This window comes from Agelaius phoeniceus, chromosome 2 (assembly GCF_051311805.1).
Source record: "Agelaius phoeniceus isolate bAgePho1 chromosome 2, bAgePho1.hap1, whole genome shotgun sequence".
NCBI lineage: Eukaryota > Metazoa > Chordata > Aves > Passeriformes > Icteridae > Agelaius > Agelaius phoeniceus.
Window position 1 is genome coordinate 68516720 of NC_135266.1, and position 20593 is coordinate 68537312.

The window sequence follows — 20593 nt, forward strand, 5'->3', positions numbered from 1 at the left end:
TCCTTGGGACCATCCCTAACCCTAGGCTGATTTGCCTGCCTAGGGTTGCGCCTAGGGTTAGGGTTTTTGAAACCAGAAAGCCCTGAGCTCCAGGCACCCTGCTGCCGCAAAAGGCATCCCAGGAGAAGCGCAAAAGTGCCACAACATGGCTGCCTCCACAGCTTTTTCCTTGGGACCATCCCTAACCCTAGGCTGATTTGCCTGCCTAGGGTTGCGCCTAGGGTTAGGGTTTTTGAAACCAGAAAGCCCTGAGCTCCAGGCACCCTGCTGCCGCAAAAGGCATCCCAGGAGAAGCGCAAAAGTGCCACAACATGGCTGCCTCCACAGCTTTTTCCTTGGGACCATCCCTAACCCTAGGCTGATTTGCCTGCCTAGGGTTGCGCCTAGGGTTAGGGTTTTTGAAACCAGAAAGCCCTGAGCTCCAGGCACCCTGCTGCCGCAAAAGGCATCCCAGGAGAAGCGCAAAAGTGCCACAACATGGCTGCCTCCACAGCTTTTTCCTTGGGACCATCCCTAACCCTAGGCTGATTTGCCTGCCTAGGGTTGCGCCTAGGGTTAGGGTTTTTGAAACCAGAAAGCCCTGAGCTCCAGGCACCCTGCTGCCGCAAAAGGCATCCCAGGAGAAGCGCAAAAGTGCCACAACATGGCTGCCTCCACAGCTTTTTCCTTGGGACCATCCCTAACCCTAGGCTGATTTGCCTGCCTAGGGTTACGCCTAGGGTTAGGGTTTTTGAAACCAGAAAGCCCTGAGCTCCAGGCACCCTGCTGCCGCAAAAGGCATCCCAGGAGAAGCGCAAAAGTGCCACAACATGGCTGCCTCCACAGCTTTTTCCTTGGGACCATCCCTAACCCTAGGCTGATTTGCCTGCCTAGGGTTACGCCTAGGGTTAGGGTTTTTGAAACCAGAAAGCCCTGAGCTCCAGGCACCCTGCTGCCGCAAAAGGCATCCCAGGAGAAGCGCAAAAGTGCCACAACATGGCTGCCTCCACAGCTTTTTCCTTGGGACCATCCCTAACCCTAGGCTGATTTGCCTGCCTAGGGTTACGCCTAGGGTTAGGGTTTTTGAAACCAGAAAGCCCTGAGCTCCAGGCACCCTGCTGCCGCAAAAGGCATCCCAGGAGAAGCGCAAAAGTGCCACAACATGGCTGCCTCCACAGCTTTTTCCTTGGGACCATCCCTAACCCTAGGCTGATTTGCCTGCCTAGGGTTGCGCCTAGGGTTAGGGTTTTTGAAACCAGAAAGCCCTGAGCTCCAGGCACCCTGCTGCCGCAAAAGGCATCCCAGGAGAAGCGCAAAAGTGCCACAACATGGCTGCCTCCACAGCTTTTTCCTTGGGACCATCCCTAACCCTAGGCTGATTTGCCTGCCTAGGGTTACGCCTAGGGTTAGGGTTTTTGAAACCAGAAAGCCCTGAGCTCCAGGCACCCTGCTGCCGCAAAAGGCATCCCAGGAGAAGCGCAAAAGTGCCACAACATGGCTGCCTCCACAGCTTTTTCCTTGGGACCATCCCTAACCCTAGGCTGATTTGCCTGCCTAGGGTTACGCCTAGGGTTAGGGTTTTTGAAACCAGAAAGCCCTGAGCTCCAGGCACCCTGCTGCCGCAAAAGGCATCCCAGGAGAAGCGCAAAAGTGCCACAACATGGCTGCCTCCACAGCTTTTTCCTTGGGACCATCCCTAACCCTAGGCTGATTTGCCTGCCTAGGGTTACGCCTAGGGTTAGGGTTTTTGAAACCAGAAAGCCCTGAGCTCCAGGCACCCTGCTGCCGCAAAAGGCGTCCCAGGAGAAGCGCAAAAGTGCCACAACATGGCTGCCTCCACAGCTTTTTCCTTGGGACCATCCCTAACCCTAGGCTGATTTGCCTGCCTAGGGTTACGCCTAGGGTTAGGGTTTTTGAAACCAGAAAGCCCTGAGCTCCAGGCACCCTGCTGCCGCAAAAGGCATCCCAGGAGAAGCGCAAAAGTGCCACAACATGGCTGCCTCCACAGCTTTTTCCTTGGGACCATCCCTAACCCTAGGCTGATTTGCCTGCCTAGGGTTACGCCTAGGGTTAGGGTTTTTGAAACCAGAAAGCCCTGAGCTCCAGGCACCCTGCTGCCGCAAAAGGCATCCCAGGAGAAGCGCAAAAGTGCCACAACATGGCTGCCTCCACAGCTTTTTCCTTGGGACCATCCCTAACCCTAGGCTGATTTGCCTGCCTAGGGTTACGGTTTTTGAAACCAGAAAGCCCTGAGCTCCAGGCACCCTGCTGCCGCAAAAGGCATCCCAGGAGAAGCGCAAAAGTGCCACAACATGGCTGCCTCCACAGCTTTTTCCTTGGGACCATCCCTAACCCTAGGCTGATTTGCCTGCCTAGGGTTACGCCTAGGGTTAGGGTTTTTGAAACCAGAAAGCCCTGAGCTCCAGGCACCCTGCTGCCGCAAAAGGCATCCCAGGAGAAGCGCAAAAGTGCCACAACATGGCTGCCTCCACAGCTTTTTCCTTGGGACCATCCCTAACCCTAGGCTGATTTGCCTGCCTAGGGTTACGCCTAGGGTTAGGGTTTTTGAAACCAGAAAGCCCTGAGCTCCAGGCACCCTGCTGCCGCAAAAGGCATCCCAGGAGAAGCGCAAAAGTGCCACAACATGGCTGCCTCCACAGCTTTTTCCTTGGGACCATCCCTAACCCTAGGCTGATTTGCCTGCCTAGGGTTACGCCTAGGGTTAGGGTTTTTGAAACCAGAAAGCCCTGAGCTCCAGGCACCCTGCTGCCGCAAAAGGCATCCCAGGAGAAGCGCAAAAGTGCCACAACATGGCTGCCTCCACAGCTTTTTCCTTGGGACCATCCCTAACCCTAGGCTGATTTGCCTGCCTAGGGTTACGCCTAGGGTTAGGGTTTTTGAAACCAGAAAGCCCTGAGCTCCAGGCACCCTGCTGCCGCAAAAGGCATCCCAGGAGAAGCGCAAAAGTGCCACAACATGGCTGCCTCCACAGCTTTTTCCTTGGGACCATCCCTAACCCTAGGCTGATTTGCCTGCCTAGGGTTACGCCTAGGGTTAGGGTTTTTGAAACCAGAAAGCCCTGAGCTCCAGGCACCCTGCTGCCGCAAAAGGCATCCCAGGAGAAGCGCAAAAGTGCCACAACATGGCTGCCTCCACAGCTTTTTCCTTGGGACCATCCCTAACCCTAGGCTGATTTGCCTGCCTAGGGTTACGCCTAGGGTTAGGGTTTTTGAAACCAGAAAGCCCTGAGCTCCAGGCACCCTGCTGCCGCAAAAGGCATCCCAGGAGAAGCGCAAAAGTGCCACAACATGGCTGCCTCCACAGCTTTTTCCTTGGGACCATCCCTAACCCTAGGCTGATTTGCCTGCCTAGGGTTACGGTTTTTGAAACCAGAAAGCCCTGAGCTCCAGGCACCCTGCTGCCGCAAAAGGCATCCCAGGAGAAGCGCAAAAGTGCCACAACATGGCTGCCTCCACAGCTTTTTCCTTGGGACCATCCCTAACCCTAGGCTGATTTGCCTGCCTAGGGTTACGCCTAGGGTTAGGGTTTTTGAAACCAGAAAGCCCTGAGCTCCAGGCACCCTGCTGCCGCAAAAGGCATCCCAGGAGAAGCGCAAAAGTGCCACAACATGGCTGCCTCCACAGCTTTTTCCTTGGGACCATCCCTAACCCTAGGCTGATTTGCCTGCCTAGGGTTACGCCTAGGGTTAGGGTTTTTGAAACCAGAAAGCCCTGAGCTCCAGGCACCCTGCTGCCGCAAAAGGCATCCCAGGAGAAGCGCAAAAGTGCCACAACATGGCTGCCTCCACAGCTTTTTCCTTGGGACCATCCCTAACCCTAGGCTGATTTGCCTGCCTAGGGTTGCGCCTAGGGTTAGGGTTTTTGAAACCAGAAAGCCCTGAGCTCCAGGCACCCTGCTGCCGCAAAAGGCATCCCAGGAGAAGCGCAAAAGTGCCACAACATGGCTGCCTCCACAGCTTTTTCCTTGGGACCATCCCTAACCCTAGGCTGATTTGCCTGCCTAGGGTTACGCCTAGGGTTAGGGTTTTTGAAACCAGAAAGCCCTGAGCTCCAGGCACCCTGCTGCCGCAAAAGGCATCCCAGGAGAAGCGCAAAAGTGCCACAACATGGCTGCCTCCACAGCTTTTTCCTTGGGACCATCCCTAACCCTAGGCTGATTTGCCTGCCTAGGGTTACGCCTAGGGTTAGGGTTTTTGAAACCAGAAAGCCCTGAGCTCCAGGCACCCTGCTGCCGCAAAAGGCATCCCAGGAGAAGCGCAAAAGTGCCACAACATGGCTGCCTCCACAGCTTTTTCCTTGGGACCATCCCTAACCCTAGGCTGATTTGCCTGCCTAGGGTTACGCCTAGGGTTAGGGTTTTTGAAACCAGAAAGCCCTGAGCTCCAGGCACCCTGCTGCCGCAAAAGGCATCCCAGGAGAAGCGCAAAAGTGCCACAACATGGCTGCCTCCACAGCTTTTTCCTAGGCTGTTTTACTTTCCTAGGTTAAGGGTTAGGGTTATGCCTAGGGTTAGGATTTTTGAAACCAATAAGCCCTCAGCTCCAGATACAGTGCAGCTGCAAAAGGCCTCCCAAGGAGTGCGCAAAAGTGCCACAACATGGATTCTTGCACAGCTTTTTCCTTGGGACCATCCCTAACCCTTGGCTGATTTACCTGCCTAGGTTTAGGTTTAGGGTTAGGGTTATGCCTGGGGTTAGGTTTTTTTAAACCTGAAAGCCCTGAGCTCCATGTACCCTGCTGCCACAAATGGCATCCCAGGCAAAGTGCAAACGTGCCACAACATGGCAAGAAGTAGAGGGGTCCATCGCCCGGGGAGGTTTTCCCTCCCCGATCCCTTTGGGAGAGGTTCCTCATGCCAGCAGCCCACAGTGCCCTGCCCATGGCTCCCCTTCCTCTGGCTTCCCAAGGACACAGGCAACAATTTTGGATTTTTATGCCATTCCAACACCAAGCTGCCTTTGCTGCGTGGGTTCTTAATTCCGCATGCCTGGCTTTGGCTGTCAGCGTGGCATTATGGGCCTTAGGCAACTGTGAGGTAGGCCCTCCCTGTTTTTTGCCTGTTCAAATAAAATCTTCCTCTGGCCCATTTTTTCCAGCTGGTGAAGCTGCTTACTGCACAACTTTGATGGATGCTTCACTGTGTGGAAGGAGCAACAAATCCCTTACCCCATGAAGTGTAATGCCTTGACCTCACTTATGGGTTGGAGAGGACTGCCAGAGTTGGGTGTCTGCCCCTCAAGTATCTTCACAGCAGCTTCATCCTTCTTTCCAAAGGAGTCTGGCTGGGAAGCCTGCATGCTTGCAGATTCATTGACCTACCTCTGCTCCCAAGTTCACACTTCTCCTTTCCCAGAGTTTCCATAACTTCTGCAGTGTGATTTGGGGACACAGACCTTCCACCCCATGTACTGCAATATGGTCAGGAGTTTCTGCAGCAAAATCAACACTGGGCAATTTTGTACTTATCCTTGCATTATTTTCCTTTCCTTAAACATGCTTATTTTACTTTCTTGTATCCCTCCATTTGTATTCCCCACTAATTCTTCTTCCAGAAGGAATCTGTTTATAATATGAGCTGTCAGATGTCATTAGGTATTATCAGGAAACTCTGTTGCTCTGTTTTAACAGCATGCATATTTCAGGACACACAGATCCATAATGTTTGCATATTTGATACATATTTGCATTTATGAATCTCCATGCCTTTTGGAGCTTTGCCAGTTGAGGAGCTGCCTGACTGTGGAGAAAAAGTAGACAGACAAAAAGAAAATGGTTCAGTGCATCATTGGTATAATAAAGCTGGATGTTAGCTGTTGTTTCTAAAACTATGACATTGATACAAGCACAGCTGGAACTCACCTGCCAATGTGTTTAAAATAGTTAATGTTCACTGCATATCAAGTTGTATTTAGGTGAACTTAATAATAAAAGTTAATAAGCACATTAGTTAATAAGAATAAAAGTTAATAAGCACATTAATAAGATCTATGACTTGTTGCAATAATATTGACACCTGTTGTTCCTTGGTAAAGCAGAATTACTTGAATTACATACTTAAAAAAAATCTAATAACACATTTGGGAGTCAGCAGTGTAAATTATGGAATGGGTCTTTATTGCTTAATCCAAGGTGTGTGAGCCAATTTACAATTTTGCTACTAAAATCAGTTGTTATTTTGGTTTTGACCACAGAAATCAATTTTTGATGGTGTTAGACCCATTTCTTTATGTAATATAAATCCCTGTGTACATGCATATGCAGAGAAAAGGAGCCTTGTAGAAAGGCAGGAGATCTCTCATGCTTTCTGTATTTCCTCTTTGACCTTAGGGATAAAAGTTGATGCGGTTCATTTTCTTTTCTTATCTGTAAAATAGTGATTTAAATATGTGCCTGTCTTACAGAAACATTGGTTTTGTGTTGTAGTGCGTTCTTATATTTTGTAATACTTTAAAGTAGTTTGTTTTGTATCCCCATGTTTTCCCCAAATGGCTTATCACAGACTGTACCCCCCCCCCTCCTTTTCCCTCTACTTGTGTTATCCCTTTCCCGGGATAAGATCTCCAAAACCCCCACCCTGGCTCTCTGCCAGTCACCTCGACATCCCAGCCCCCTACCTAGAAGTTTCGGTCCAAGTTGTCGAGTGATTAGCCAGGGGCCAAGGGTCAACCCCCCAAGTCCTGCCCCATACGCTGTTTTGTATGTCTATCCCCCTAGCACCCATCCCCCAGAGATACCTATTGGTCAGTAGGATTTTATCTATGTTAGTTTCCTCCCCCCTTTAAATGTAAGCTCCGAACATCCCCCAGTGCTCTCGGCAGGAGGACCCCTGAGGTATAGGAGCTCCCTCGGGACTCCTTAATAAAACCTTGGAATACCCCCTGCTGGGAGCCGGCCCCTTTCCTCTTCCACCGACGTCTCGGTCGTCTCTGCTGCAACGAAGGCAACCAGCCTGAGTGCCCTCAGCACCCTCGGGGCACAGAGAGTGTCTCCCCGCAGTCGGCCGTGGTGGGGCTACCCCCCCCACTCTCTGCCGACCCGGGTAAGGCCCAGGGACATTGAGAGGCTTGCAGAGAGACTGGGACAGCTTGGCGCCCAGCCGTGGGGCTCTGGGACCATTCCAGGAGCCCACGGAAAGGGGCTCGGACATACTTTCAGTCTGTTCGATAAGCCTTCGGCCGGCAAGCTACCTCAGGAAAGAAAAAACTCCGTTTTAGTGAGTTGCTCTCCTGTGGACGAAGCTGGGAGCTTCTTATGTACCCCAAGAAGTCAGCTTCAGGTGGAAATCAACATCCCAGGCTTTTTCGTTCCCCTCTCCTGCAGCTGGATTGGTAAGTTTTACCCTTCTCTTGTTTCTCCCCTCTTTGGGAGGGGGTGTTTCCCTGCCCTTTGTTCTCAGGCCCGCCGCGGAGGGCTGAAGTTTTTTTTTCCTTTCTCTCTATTGTGGGCAGACTGCCAGCTGTAGGCTTTTTTCTCCTCCCCCCCCCACCTGGGTTGCTGAAATTTGAGATACAAATTTAAAATCAGAGCCAAAATGGGTGCTAGGCTTTCTGTATCTCACAAGGGTGTCTATTATCATCTCTTAAACATTCTTAAGAGTGAAAAAATCCGATTTTCAAAAACAGATGTTAAACAGTTCGTCAGATGGCTTTTCCTTCACTTCCCTGACGTGTCCACTGAAAATCTCAGTGATTTGGCTTTTTGGGACAAAATTGGTAGTGAATTATTGAAGGCAGGGAAAGCAGGAGACATATCTCCGTCAAAATTTGCTTTCTTAGCCCTGCAGATAAGAAATGTTGTAAAATTTAATTTAAAGATGCAAGAACAGCCATCCGGCAACAGTTTCAATATCTCTGTTTCCCAAAAAACCGATCTACCCCCCTCCGAGTTCGGTTCTCCCTCCCCCACCCCCAGCCTCGGTACAAATCTCTGCCCCCCCCAGAGGCTTCCTGTCTCCAACCCGGACACTTCTGCCCTGAATTCCCGAGATCTCACCCTCCCCCCTGCTTCCACAAGTTATAATACCGTGTCTCACAACCTTAGTGCCCGCCTTGGTACCCCTGAGACGCGCCCGGTAACTTCTCAGGACCATAATGGCGGACACCACGTGGCAATGGTGGTTTCCTCGCCTTCCCAGAATTCCTTTCGCTCTCCCAACAACCCATTCTGCTCGGAGCACCCCGCCCCCGAAACCCGCCCTCCCGCCCTTCCCCCGTCTCCTCCTCCGGCCCCTCCGGCCCCTCCTCCGGCTCCTCCCGCCCCGGCCCCGGCCGCCCCTCCCGCCCTGGCCCCGGCCGCCCCCGCCCCCTCAGAGCTCTGCCCGCCCGCCGCGGGCTCCCTCCGCCCCCCCCACGGCCCGCCCTCCGGCCCTCAGAACAGTGTAACAAGAGACGCTGTTGCTGGGAGACCGAACCCGGAAACAGCACAGTCCTTTTCTGTTGCCCCTGTCTCATATATTCCAGATGTCACCGGGGCATTCCAGCCAAATTATAGCCCCCTTTCTGTTGATTCTGTTAAAGAACTAGCCAAAGCCCAAAAAGATTTTGGGAGATCAAGTGAATATTTTAGAGGGCTCCTTAAAGCTACATTATTCGCTCACATTCTAACCCCTGCTGATATAAAACACCTTTTTTCCTGCCTGTTATCCTCTTCTGAATATCTCTTGTGGGATGTTGCATGGCAAAAAGGATTGAGAGCAATTTTACCAGCTCTGTGGGCTGATGAAGCTACTGCTCGTGATGTTTATGGTAACATGTTATCCCTCGATCACCTCTGTGGACAGGGGGGTTGGGAAGACGCCGTGATCCAGGCAGAAAGCATTCCCACAAGGGCTTTCAGAGAATGTGCTAGAGCAGCTGAGAAAGCTTTCTTTGGGCTCCGTCCTAGTATTCCAATTGAAAATTATTTGAAAATAACACAATCTCCATCTGAGTCCTTTTTGAGTTTTGTGGAAAGGTTGAGAAAAGCTGTTGAATTGCAAGTTCAGAATGAAGGAGCCAGGATGGAAATCCTCACCGAGATTGCTAAAGAAAATGCCAATGAGAAGTGCAAAGCTGCTATTCTCAGCCTGCCTCTTGACCCAACGCCTACGCTGCAGGCCATGCTTGAAGTGTGTGAGAAGAAAGTTACCATTACCCTCGCTGACCACGACGAGAGACCAAAACCACAGAGGAGGATTGCTGCAGTGGAAACCCCTGAGCCATCATTCACCAGCCAGCTCCAGCATGTCATGAGACCACAAGAGAGAATCTCCAGCTCTAATAGACCTTGCCATCTTTGTGGGAAGTTGGGGCATTGGATGCCTGGCTGCCCTCTGAAAAAGCAGTTTTTAGATTTTAGATACAATACGCTTAAAAACCAGAATTCCCCAAAGGACCACCTCTCAAAAAACTGAGTAAAGAGCGCTCCTTTCCCCAGTGCTATGACAAAAATAGGGTGGGCTCAATTCAAGTAAGGGGGAGGGAAAAGAAATCTAGCGTAAAAGATGTATCGGTGCCAAGCGAGGCACTGGCTTTGAACAAAACAGAACATTCATTTCATTGGAATAATCCCAGACCAATCTTAACCACTGACTCTTCACATAATCCTTACAGGCTGGCGTTGACCGAACCTCTCCATCTCAGAGACACTAACTGGCATTTCATATCTGTTAACCCTGAACAACCAGGTACTTGGACACAGCTTTGCCAGAAGCGTCACAGTAAGTATGTCGTCCTTGGGGACACAAAACACACACCCCAAGAAATTATTATTCCTCCGGGTCTCATATCATCAGACCCGAAACAATTTGTCATATGGCTTCACTGTACTCATCCACCCGTGTACTTGCCCAAAGGCCAAATCATAGCCCAAGCCATCCCAGTACCTGAGCCTCCATGGGACCAGGAGCAAGCAAACACCCTCAGAGGTAAACTCCTTCCCAATGTCTGCTGGACTCAGGTATTGGGAAAAGAAAAACCCAAGCTATCATGTGGGTTACACCGTGGTGGCGAGTACAAGTCCATACAAGGACTTTTAGATACTGGAGCAGATGTCACGATTATTCCATCTAAAGAGTGGCCATCACACTGGGAATTGCAAAACGTAGCAGGACACGTGCAAGGTGTAGGGGGAATTCAATTGGCAAGACAGTCAAAAAACGTTGTTCAAATTGAGGGACCCAATGGCAAAATAGCTTCCATTCGCCCATTTGTTTTAGACTACACAGAGCCCCTCTGGGGCAGAGATTTAATGGTTCAATGGGGAACCACAATTGACATCCCAGAAAACCCGCAGGTTTTTCGGGGAGCGGTCGCTGAGGTGCGCCATGCCCAAAAACTGATTTGGAAAACTGATACTCCAATAAGGGTAGTTCAGTGGCCGCTCAACAAAACCAAATTAAAGGCGCTTGAAGAACTTGTACAAGAGCAGTTAGAAAAAGGTCACATTGTGGAGACCACTTCGCCGTGGAATTCGCCTGTCTTTGTCATTAAAAAACCAAACAAAGACAAGTGGAGACTACTCCATGACCTCCGTCAAATCAACAACGTTATTGAGGACATGGGCTCCCTACAACCAGGAATGCCCTCACCAAGCATGCTTCCACAAAATTGGTCTTTAGCTGTAATTGACATCAAAGATTGTTTTTTTCACATTCCCCTACATCCTGACGATGCTCCGCGTTTTGCCTTTTCGGTTCCCACCATTAACCTGGAGGCCCCAATGAAGAGATACCATTGGACCGTCCTCCCTCAGGGACTAAAAGTCAGTCCTGTGATTTGCCAGAGGTATGTCTCTTCCTTGTTGTCTCCAGTCCGTGAAGCTGCAGGAGATTCCATCATCCTGCACTACATGGATGACATCCTGGTGTGTGCCCCAAGTGATGACATGCTTACTCACACACTTGACCTGACAATCAATGCATTGGTTGCTGCAGGGTTCGAGCTCCAAGAAGAAAAGATCCAAAAGATGCCACCTTGGAAGTACCTGGGCCTTGAAATTGGAAAGCGGACCATTGTGCCGCAAAAATTGACTATAAAACATGATATCAAAACCTTAGCGGATCTCCATCAACTTTGTGGATCCTTAAATTGGGTGAGACCTTGGCTAGGCATTTCCACCGAAGACCTAGCCCCCCTTTTCAATTTGTTAAAAGGGGGAGATGACCTTAGTGCTCCTAGGACCCTCACCCAGGAAGCGAAAACCGCACTGGAGAAAGTTCAGGAAATCATGTCTACTAGACAGGCCCACAGGTGCCAGCAGGGTCTCCCCTTCAAATTTATCATCTTAGGCAAATTGCCACATCTCCATGGTATGATTTTTCAGTGGGAAACTGTCCAGGCAAAGAAAAAGGACCAGGTCAAGAAAGATCCCCTCTTAATTATAGAATGGGTCTTTCTCAGTCACAACAGGTCAAAAAGGATGACAATGCCACAAGAGCTGATGGCAGAATTGATCCGGAAAGCAAGGATACGGATCAGAGAATTGGCAGGGTGTGACTTTGACTGCATTTACATTTCCTTAAACCTGAAATCAGGCCATTTGTCTCAAGCAATGCTAGAGCAATTTTATCAAGAGAATGAAGCCTTGCAATTAGCCCTAGATAGCTACACAGGCCAAATTTCGATTCACAGACCGGCCCACAAAATTTTCAATTCAGATGTTCAGTTTTCATTATCACTGACAAGTATTCAGAGTAGGACACCTCTAAAAGCACTGACAGTTTTTACTGATGCGTCTGGTGCGTCTCACAAGTCAGTGGTAACTTGGAAAGATCCCCAAACTCAACAGTGGGAAGCAGATATTGCCAAGGTGGAAGGATCACCCCAAATCGCTGAGTTGGCCGCTGTAGTCAGAGCTTTTGAGAAGTTTCCTGAGCCTTTAAATGTAGTCACTGATTCAGCTTATGTTGCAGGTGTAGTGTCTAGGGCAGAGAATGCTGTGTTGCAAGAAGTTTCCAACATTCCTTTATATGAATTACTTTCTAAGTTAGTAAGAATTATTTCTGGCCGAGAACACCCATTTTATGTGATGCATGTTAGGTCACACACAGACCTGCCGGGGTTCATTGCAGAAGGTAACCGGAAAGCGGATGCCCTTGCGGCTACAGCCAAGATGGCCCCGCTCCCAGAGGTATTCCAACAAGCAAAGATCAGTCATCAATTTTTTCATCAGAATGCACCTGCCTTGGTCCGACAATTCCACCTAAAGCACAAACAAGCCCAGGCCATCGTAGCCACGTGCCCTTCTTGTCAAAATCAGTCACTACCTACCTTAAGTGCAGGTGCAAACCCTAGGGGCTTGCAGAGCTGCGAAGTGTGGCAGACAGATGTAACCCACATCCCATCATTTGGCAGATTTAAATATGTCCACGTCTCCGTGGATACCTTTTCTGGTGCCATCTATGCTTCTGCCCACACAGGGGAGAAAGCCAGTGAGGTAAAGAAGCATTTCATGCAAGCCTTTTCCACATTAGGAATCCCTAAGGTCATCAAAACAGACAATGGCCCAGCGTACAAGTCCAAAGACCTTCAGAGCTTCCTGCAGCAATGGGGAATAGAACACAAAACAGGCATCCCCTATTCCCCGACAGGCCAAGCTGTGGTGGAGAGAGCCCATCAGAATCTAAAAAAGGTTCTTCACCGACAACGTGAAGTGATGAAAACAGAGACCCCTCAAATCCAGCTGTCCAAAGCGTTGTTCACACTGAACTTTTTGAACTGTACCTTTGAAAACCTTAACCCACCTATTGTAAGACATTTTAACGAGAACAGTCAGCACAAGCTAAAAGTCCGTCCGCCAGTCCTCATAAAGGACCCTGAAACTTGGAAAATAGAGGGGCCCCATGAGCTCGTAGTCTGGGGTAGGGGATATGCGTGCGTATCCACTCCCTCAGGCTTGAGATGGATCCCCTCCAGGTGGGTGAGACCGTACATTCCTAAGGTGTCAAAGGACAAAGCTGCAACACAGGTAGCCAGTGCCTGCTGGAGGAGGAAGCGCCGTCAGACTCTTTAAAGTTAAATTGTTGTTACCTGGACCTCATCCCTAACATTTTTTATTTTCAGTTTTAGTGTTTTCCTTTGATCTGAACTCAGCCCTGGTGTCATCAGAATGAGCCCCATCCTTCCGTTGCTCATGTTGACAGCCGTCCATCCAGGTCAGATGTGGATCGTTCCACAACCCCAAGCAAATGTGTGGACCACCCTCGCCAGAGTCCTCAACCAAGACCACATTTGTCTGTCAGCCTCTTCTGTGTCTGACCCGATGTCCACTTGCCTTGTGGGGATCCCATCCAAATATGATGAATTTCCGCCAACATTAGCTGCTCCCCTTCCCCCAGTATATAATCCGTTATCCCCTTGGTCAAAATTAATTGATAGACAAGCAGTAGCAGAAAAAGAACCCCAAGAATTTGAACTCCTTGGTTCTGCCAAGGCATTCTATTGTGTTCAGTTTACGTTTACACCAAAAGATCAAGTAGATTTGTACCATGAAGTCAAACAGTTCAAAGTGAATTATACAGCAAAAATTTGGTGTAAGAAAATTTCCCAAGTAGGAATACCTTCTACCCCTGATAATAAGCCCCGTGCCCTTCCTAAGGGGTTTTTCCTCATTTGCGGGGACAGGGCATGGGCAGGCATCCCCTCCCGTCTAATCGGAGGTCCATGCACCATTGGAAAGCTGAGCCTGTTTACACCCAACAAAACCCAAATCATGGATTGGCGAACCAAAACCAACACCCGCAATTCGGCCCGCAAAAAGAGAGATTTAAGGAATCTGGACCCAAATTGTGATTCTGAAATTGTACATTGGTCCAAACCAAAAGGAGTTGCGATCACCGTGTTTTTGCCATGGGTGTCTGCAGCTAAAGCTCTAGGCGAATTATCACATCTAGAGTGTTGGGTTGCTAAACAGGCCAATATTACATCAGCTGCACTTTCAGACCTCCTGGCAGACGATGAAACAACAAGGAAAGCCACCCTACAAAATCGGGCTGCAATTGATTTTCTCCTCTTGCTACATAACCATCGTTGTGAGGAGTTTGAAGGTCTCTGTTGCCTGAATCTGTCATCCAAAGCTGAAAATGTCCACAAAATCATCGGGAAGATGCAACAAATGGTCCAAGACATCAAGCAAGAAACAGCAGACTGGATGGATGGACTCTTTCAGGGATGGGGACTCTCGGGCTGGGTCAAATCCATTTTGAAATCTGTATTTTTAGTTTTGTTTGTTCTTCTTGTTATTTTGATCAGTTTTGGGATCATCAAGAGCATTGTGACCAAACTGATCTCGAAAGCTATTTCCCCTTTAGAGGTCAATCAGGTGACTGTTCCCACCTCTTCTGAGGAAGAGACAGAAACCTCTGCAGAATTTACCAAACAGCCTTGGTTTGCTGAGGCTTGATAGCACTCCGAGCTGAAATTTAATGTTTAGGTGCCTCTTCCTTTTTTATTTAAACGAAAAGAGGGAGATGTTGTAGTGCGTTCTTATATTTTGTAATACTTTAAAGTAGTTTGTTTTGTATCCCCATGTTTTCCCCAAATGGCTTATCACAGACTGTACCCCCCCCCCCTCCTTTTCCCTCTACTTGTGTTATCCCTTTCCCGGGATAAGATCTCCAAAACCCCCACCCTGGCTCTCTGCCAGTCACCTCGACATCCCAGCCCCCTACCTAGAAGTTTCGGTCCAAGTTGTCGAGTGATTAGCCAGGGGCCAAGGGTCAACCCCCCAAGTCCTGCCCCATACGCTGTTTTGTATGTCTATCCCCCTAGCACCCATCCCCCAGAGATACCTATTGGTCAGTAGGATTTTATCTATGTTAGTTTCCTCCCCCCTTTAAATGTAAGCTCCGAACATCCCCCAGTGCTCTCGGCAGGAGGACCCCCTGAGGTATAGGAGCTCCCTCGGGACTCCTTAATAAAACCTTGGAATACCCCCTGCTGGGAGTCGGCCCCTTTTCTCTTCCACCGACGTCTCGGTCGTCTCTGCTGCAACGAAGGCAACCAGCCTGAGTGCCCTCAGCACCCTCGGGGCACAGAGAGTGTCTCCCCGCAGTCGGCCGTGGTGGGGCTACCCCCCCCACTCTCTGCCGACCCGGGTAAGGCCCAGGGACATTGAGAGGCTTGCAGAGAGACTGAGACAGTTTTGGTAAGTTGTTTCCTCTGGCAGTAAACTGCCTGACACATACTGATGGATAGTTATTTTGTGCATCCCCCTTAGAGAGCACTATCCGTATGAAACTTAGTCAGTTAAGAATGTTCCTTCACAGCAGGGATTCACTGACCTCCATTTTGCTAGATGTGATGCCCTTGAAAGAGGTAATTTTACTCCTCCTCTACTGGGGTTTACATGGCTGGTTGCATGATCAGCTCTGGAAAGTGACCTTACTTTAACCTGGCCAAACTCAAAACCAGAAAAACGCTTTTGTCTAGATCACTCTCCCAGTCTTGTGTTAACACTGGCAGAAGGGAGCACACAGAAACTTGCAGACTGGGATGGAAAGGAAGGCAAGAATGCTTAGGTTTTTGCACTAGTACATGGATTTAGTCTGTCTTCAGCCAACCATGAAACTTCAGCTTCAGACAAGTATGTTATGGCAGTTCATGTACTGCAAATATCTTGTCAGTTGAAGATTTCCTGATCACTTTTCTCACCCTTGCTATTACATTGCTGTTTCCTGCTGTCTCCTTTCCCTCTCTGTGCCACTGTATAAAACACACATTCAGGCACTACCAGTGCAGGTGACTGCACACAACAGCCATCCACAGCAGATTCAGAGTTCAGATTCAGGAGAAGAAAATGCATATTGCATTTCAGGTTGGTTGTGAGAGCATGGAAAGAAAGAACATTTTACTTTTTATGTCCAGTTTAAACAGATGGTGATAATTTAAATACAACAGTAAATCATGACTTACATCTGGATTAAGAAAGCACATGATAGATTTTTTTAAGAAACAAGATACTGTGTTAGCATGTCTGGGCTCTAACAAGCATGTTTATTTAGTGTTTATGTTGTAACTTTACAGAAAAGCTTGCCAGGCTAGGGCCCTGTGGGATAGATCATAAAAAACCCCAAAGGGTTTACAAGCTCAAGAAAGTGCAGCAAAACAGACAAGCAAGCATTCAAGGACTGGTGAAAATGTGTGCAAGGCAACAATGACATTTAGCCAGGCACAATTCTCATCCAGTCAGAAATAGTAAAAAAATGGACACACACACCAGCAGTGCCTTCTTTACAATTGAACTGCACAGGGTTTCACCTGTGGTCACATCAGGAGAACTTCACCAGACCTGTGAGCACCAGGTGGCCAGTGAGGAGGTTTTGATGGAGTTTAATGTGTCATCACGCCTGGGAGCACCACCAGTGGGCTGGAGCAGTCAACCTCAATCTACATAAATTCCCCATGTTGTGAAATTGCTCTTATGGTGTAGGTGGGGGTGGAAAGCTGCCAACATGTCCGTGTTCTGGGAGTGGGGGTTTTATTAAAATCTTGAAGATTATGTATTTCATCTGGTTTCTGTTTTATTTTTATTTAAACATGACATAATACTGCAATAAGAATGCATATTAAGCTTCAGCCAGGCACTGGTTTTTTTGTGCAGCATAATCCATAGTTCCAACTTGCATGAAATGTCCTCCCAGAGCCATGGAAGTTGCTGTTTCCAGGACAGGGTCAAAATTAAGGTGAAAAAAATGATGTTCTGGTGGTGATTCATAGCCCAGGCTCTGTGAGGGTTCTCCTACAAGTCTTTGTGATATTGCTGTTTTCAAAGGCTGAACTGCAACAATTTTAACAAATTGTTCCACTCTGTGGAGAGGGTTGCTATGGAAATGAACAGGGCTAACATCTCTGAGAGCCCTACTAAGAGCACTACATGAGGTGGGGAATTTAAGAAAGTAGAGCATGTAGGGGATTAACATCTTGCTCTAAATCTGTTCGCTGTTCCTGTGGGCTTCAGAATTTGGACCACTGGATACAGATTTTTTCAGTCCATTATGCAGAAATTTGGTGAAAATTGAGTTAAACAAGATGAGAGCAAATGATTTTGAAAGTGATCTCTGGGACAAAGCTTGTATAGACATAAACATCTTTATTGAATTATTTTTTGTTAATAATGTCTAACAGAAAGACATAATTGTAATGGAACTGAAAAGGTTATTGAAGCATAATACTTTACATGGTTTTTTGGGATAGTTGCAGTTTGCTCAAAACCTGAGGCAACTGTGGTGTTCAGAGCATTTGGATAGAAAAAATATTGCTATGGCAACAAATTACTTTTATATTCACATAAAGCAAAAATAGATCTCTCTCTCCCTTTGTGGGAAGCACATATTTTAAAGTGCATGAAAGATTAAAGGTGATAGGCAGAAACAGCTGCATGAATATATTTTCATTTTTCTTCTTTCGGTTTGTACATATTTCTGTATAAATCTGAAATGCAGAAATAATTTGCAGCTCGAAGCATTTTGCAGTGAAGAAGGAAAAACATTTTTAAAAAAGGAACAAAAGTATAATACAGTCAGAACTTCTAATTGAAGTGTAGCAGCATCAGACTAATTTATTAAACAAAATATTCTCTGTGTCATTTAAAAAGGAAGGAGAGAATCCTCTCCTTTCTGCATGTACCTGGGAAACAGAAATCACTTTGTGTCCATAACTTAAGATAAGAGATTTTTTTTTTTTAATTTTTCTTCAGTCAGGCTCCTTGTCAAGCTCAAGAAATAGACCTAGTGGCAAGATTACTGATTGCTTCATTTTAACTGTGTAACTCTGTTTGAGGTTTTTTATTTAGAAGGCATGCAGCTTTTACTTTTGTGTGGTGAAGAGCTTCTGGTACATCTATATGCCATGGTGAGCACCATCTGCAGAGGAACTATAATATGTCTGCATTGATATGTCAGGTCTATCCTGAGGTTCCCTCTCAATTATTCTGAACCATGTGAGCTGTCTTACACCATCTGTATCTCTCTTCATAATGCACAGCAGAGCAGCCCACATTTTGTGCTTCTTAGCTGCAAAATAGAGGGCTCCTCATAAGCGGTGTGTGAATTTTTTGGTTCTTTTTCCAGCTGGTCTCTTCTTATGGAGAGCAGAGAAAGGTGTTGAAGGTCAGAGATGAGGAATATGAGGGAGACTGTGGTTCAGTCACTTACTGGCCTCTTGTTCTCAAATCCTCAGCCTAAGCAGTACAAACTGAAGGATGAGACAGTCAGAGTGAATCAGGGTGAGTTGGAAGCATGGTAGTTTCAAACTGGATATTTTAGGGCAAATATCGATGTTTATGATATAGATAGATTTGCAGGCTTAGATGTGAGGGTCACTTTAAATTTGACCCAAAGTACCCAACAATTCAAAATCCCCCATATCCCTTCTGTTAATCCCCAGTGCAAAAGAGTGTCTGTGAAGAATTTCAAGGGACTGCTACGCTGAAGTTCATATTGTCCCTGCTATGAAAGTTTCAGAGACTATATTTCAGGGTGAAGAAAGGAAGGCTCAAGATGTAATAGACGTAGAAAAGGAAATGGAAGAATCAATCAGTTATTCCGAATCTCTGCAACACCTCCAAAACCATTTCTGTAGTGTTTAATAGGAGGGTTCTACAGAGCAATTTGAAGCAAACTGGCTCACATCCAGATACTTGTTCTTTATCTAGTACATTGACTTCTCAAGGGATGCTTTTGAGGCCCAAAGAGGTAATTGCTATTTTGTGAGTCTTTTCATCTTGGGTTGTCTGAAATAATGTGATACTTGTGTTGTAGCTTTCTGCAGTCCTGTGTGCACAGTGTAACAAAAGGTGCATGACACACCCTGAGATACGTCAGGACAGTGTGAGGAGCTGGAACTGGGATTGTTTTAAGCCATTCCAGGTACAGTTACACCTCTGCTGCCTGCTGCAGGCAGTCCTGGAGTGAGCTGTCCTCTAAACTGCATGTCTTTGAGCACTCCTGAGTCACCCAAAACAAGCTCTAAGAGTCAAGTAACAGAAGTGAGCAGAGATCCAATCTTTATCTTGGTCTCTGGCTCACTTCAGAGCTGTGCTGGCACAATTATGAGCACGCTTGCCATCATACACAAATCCTGGCTGTTGATCAGGAGCAGGCATGGAGCAGGAATTGTTTTAGTGGAAGTATGGGTCCAGCCATCCACTACGGAGGGGTAACAGGGTTTGCATGGCTGCCCTGTCTCTGTTGCCTATCATGTATTGGCTATCTGTTGGCTTCAGTGCCAGCATGGGCTCCAGCACATTCAATTTACTGCTTTTGGCTGCAGAAGTAACGCTGCTAGATGTGGTGTCACAGTACTATGGTTAGAATAGCCCAGAGAGAGAGTTGTATCCTATTAAAAAAAAAAAATCTCTTTGGCTAGTTTATCCTGGGTTTGGAGAGAAAATGAAGCTGAATGGGTTCCAAAATGAGACCCAGTCTGGACAGAATTTCAGTAGTTATGTTTTCTGGCAACACTGTCAGAAAATATGTATTGGACTCTATCCACAGTTGCAGTGCTTTGAGTACATGAACTACACAGTTTAAAAGTTGGGTATACCCATACAATCCAAAATTATGCCTGTGAATACTCTATTGACATACCCTCAATTTCACTGCTGAAAGCTTCTCTGCATCAAAGGAGCAGAAGTGGGATAGTCATATTTTTATACATGCAACCCAGAAAGAGATGGGAGAGACATCACATTATCCTTCCTTAATATGGTTTTCTAACTGTAAGGCTCCCATGTATTGCCCCTATTTTATTTTTGTGTGTGCATGTGTGTGCAGCTGGATTTCTGTTCTCTGCACCCTAGCCTTTGTTGTGCTCATAGATGCCAAATGCAAATTTGGTCATCAGTTTTGATTAAATGGAAAAGGTCTTGCATACCCCACTATGCCCCATAGCCTTTTTCTGATGAGGAATTGCATGCATTTCTTTTCAATTTTTGCCTCTCTTTTCTGCCTGTAAAGATAGCAGAAAGCATGCAGTGGGACAGAGAGTGCACACATAAAACACGTCTGAAGTAATTCATCCTGTTTTGCAAGGAGATGTGGGCCAGAATGAGGTACAAATCAATCCTAATCTAATCTTAGTTGTTTATTCACTCGTTCCTGTCCTCCTATTCTCTCACCATGCTTACTGCATAGTTTTCTGGAGTTGTTCATCTTCTGCTTGGCATTGAGCTTTACTCAGGAATTAATAGAGTTGGATGTGGCTGTTTTACCTCTTCTGTCCCTATACCCTCCAAATGAAGATGAGACTAAAGTATTTTAATAAACTGGAGCATGGACTTTCTCACTGCTGGGAGCTCTGCCAGCTCAGTCAAACTAGTCAAACACAGGAGGTATTCAAAGGTAGCGATTTTTTCCTATTATGTCAACAAGAGTCCAGTGACTGATTATTGCAGACCTTGCCATATATTACCTTTAACATAACATTAATAATACACCTGTGCATGATAAGTCTTTCTCTTCAGAAGGCATAAATCAGTATGGTGGAAAACAAGGAAATTCTGAAAAAAGACTGTGTCTTCACAATAATTTTTTCCTTTGTTGTTGGTGTAATCAAGAGAACTGCTGCACAAGTGGTTTTTGTTGAGTTTCGCTTAAGCAAGTGCTTGCAGAACAATGA

General features: G+C 47.3%; 1 long non-coding RNA gene across 2 annotated transcripts; it reads right to left on the reverse strand.

Annotated features, from left to right (window-relative positions):
* Positions 1-6090: 6090 nt before the first annotated feature.
* Positions 6091-8155, reverse strand: LOC143693358 (uncharacterized). Of its 2 annotated transcripts, none has more exons than XR_013180943.1 (2): positions 8035-8155; positions 6091-7182 (listed from the first exon to the last, which is right to left on the reverse strand). It is a non-coding gene; the product is annotated as an uncharacterized LOC143693358 (long non-coding RNA). The 2 variants fall into 2 exon arrangements; XR_013180942.1 differs by having other exon boundaries at positions 6091-7776.
* Positions 8156-20593: the final 12438 nt, after the last annotated feature.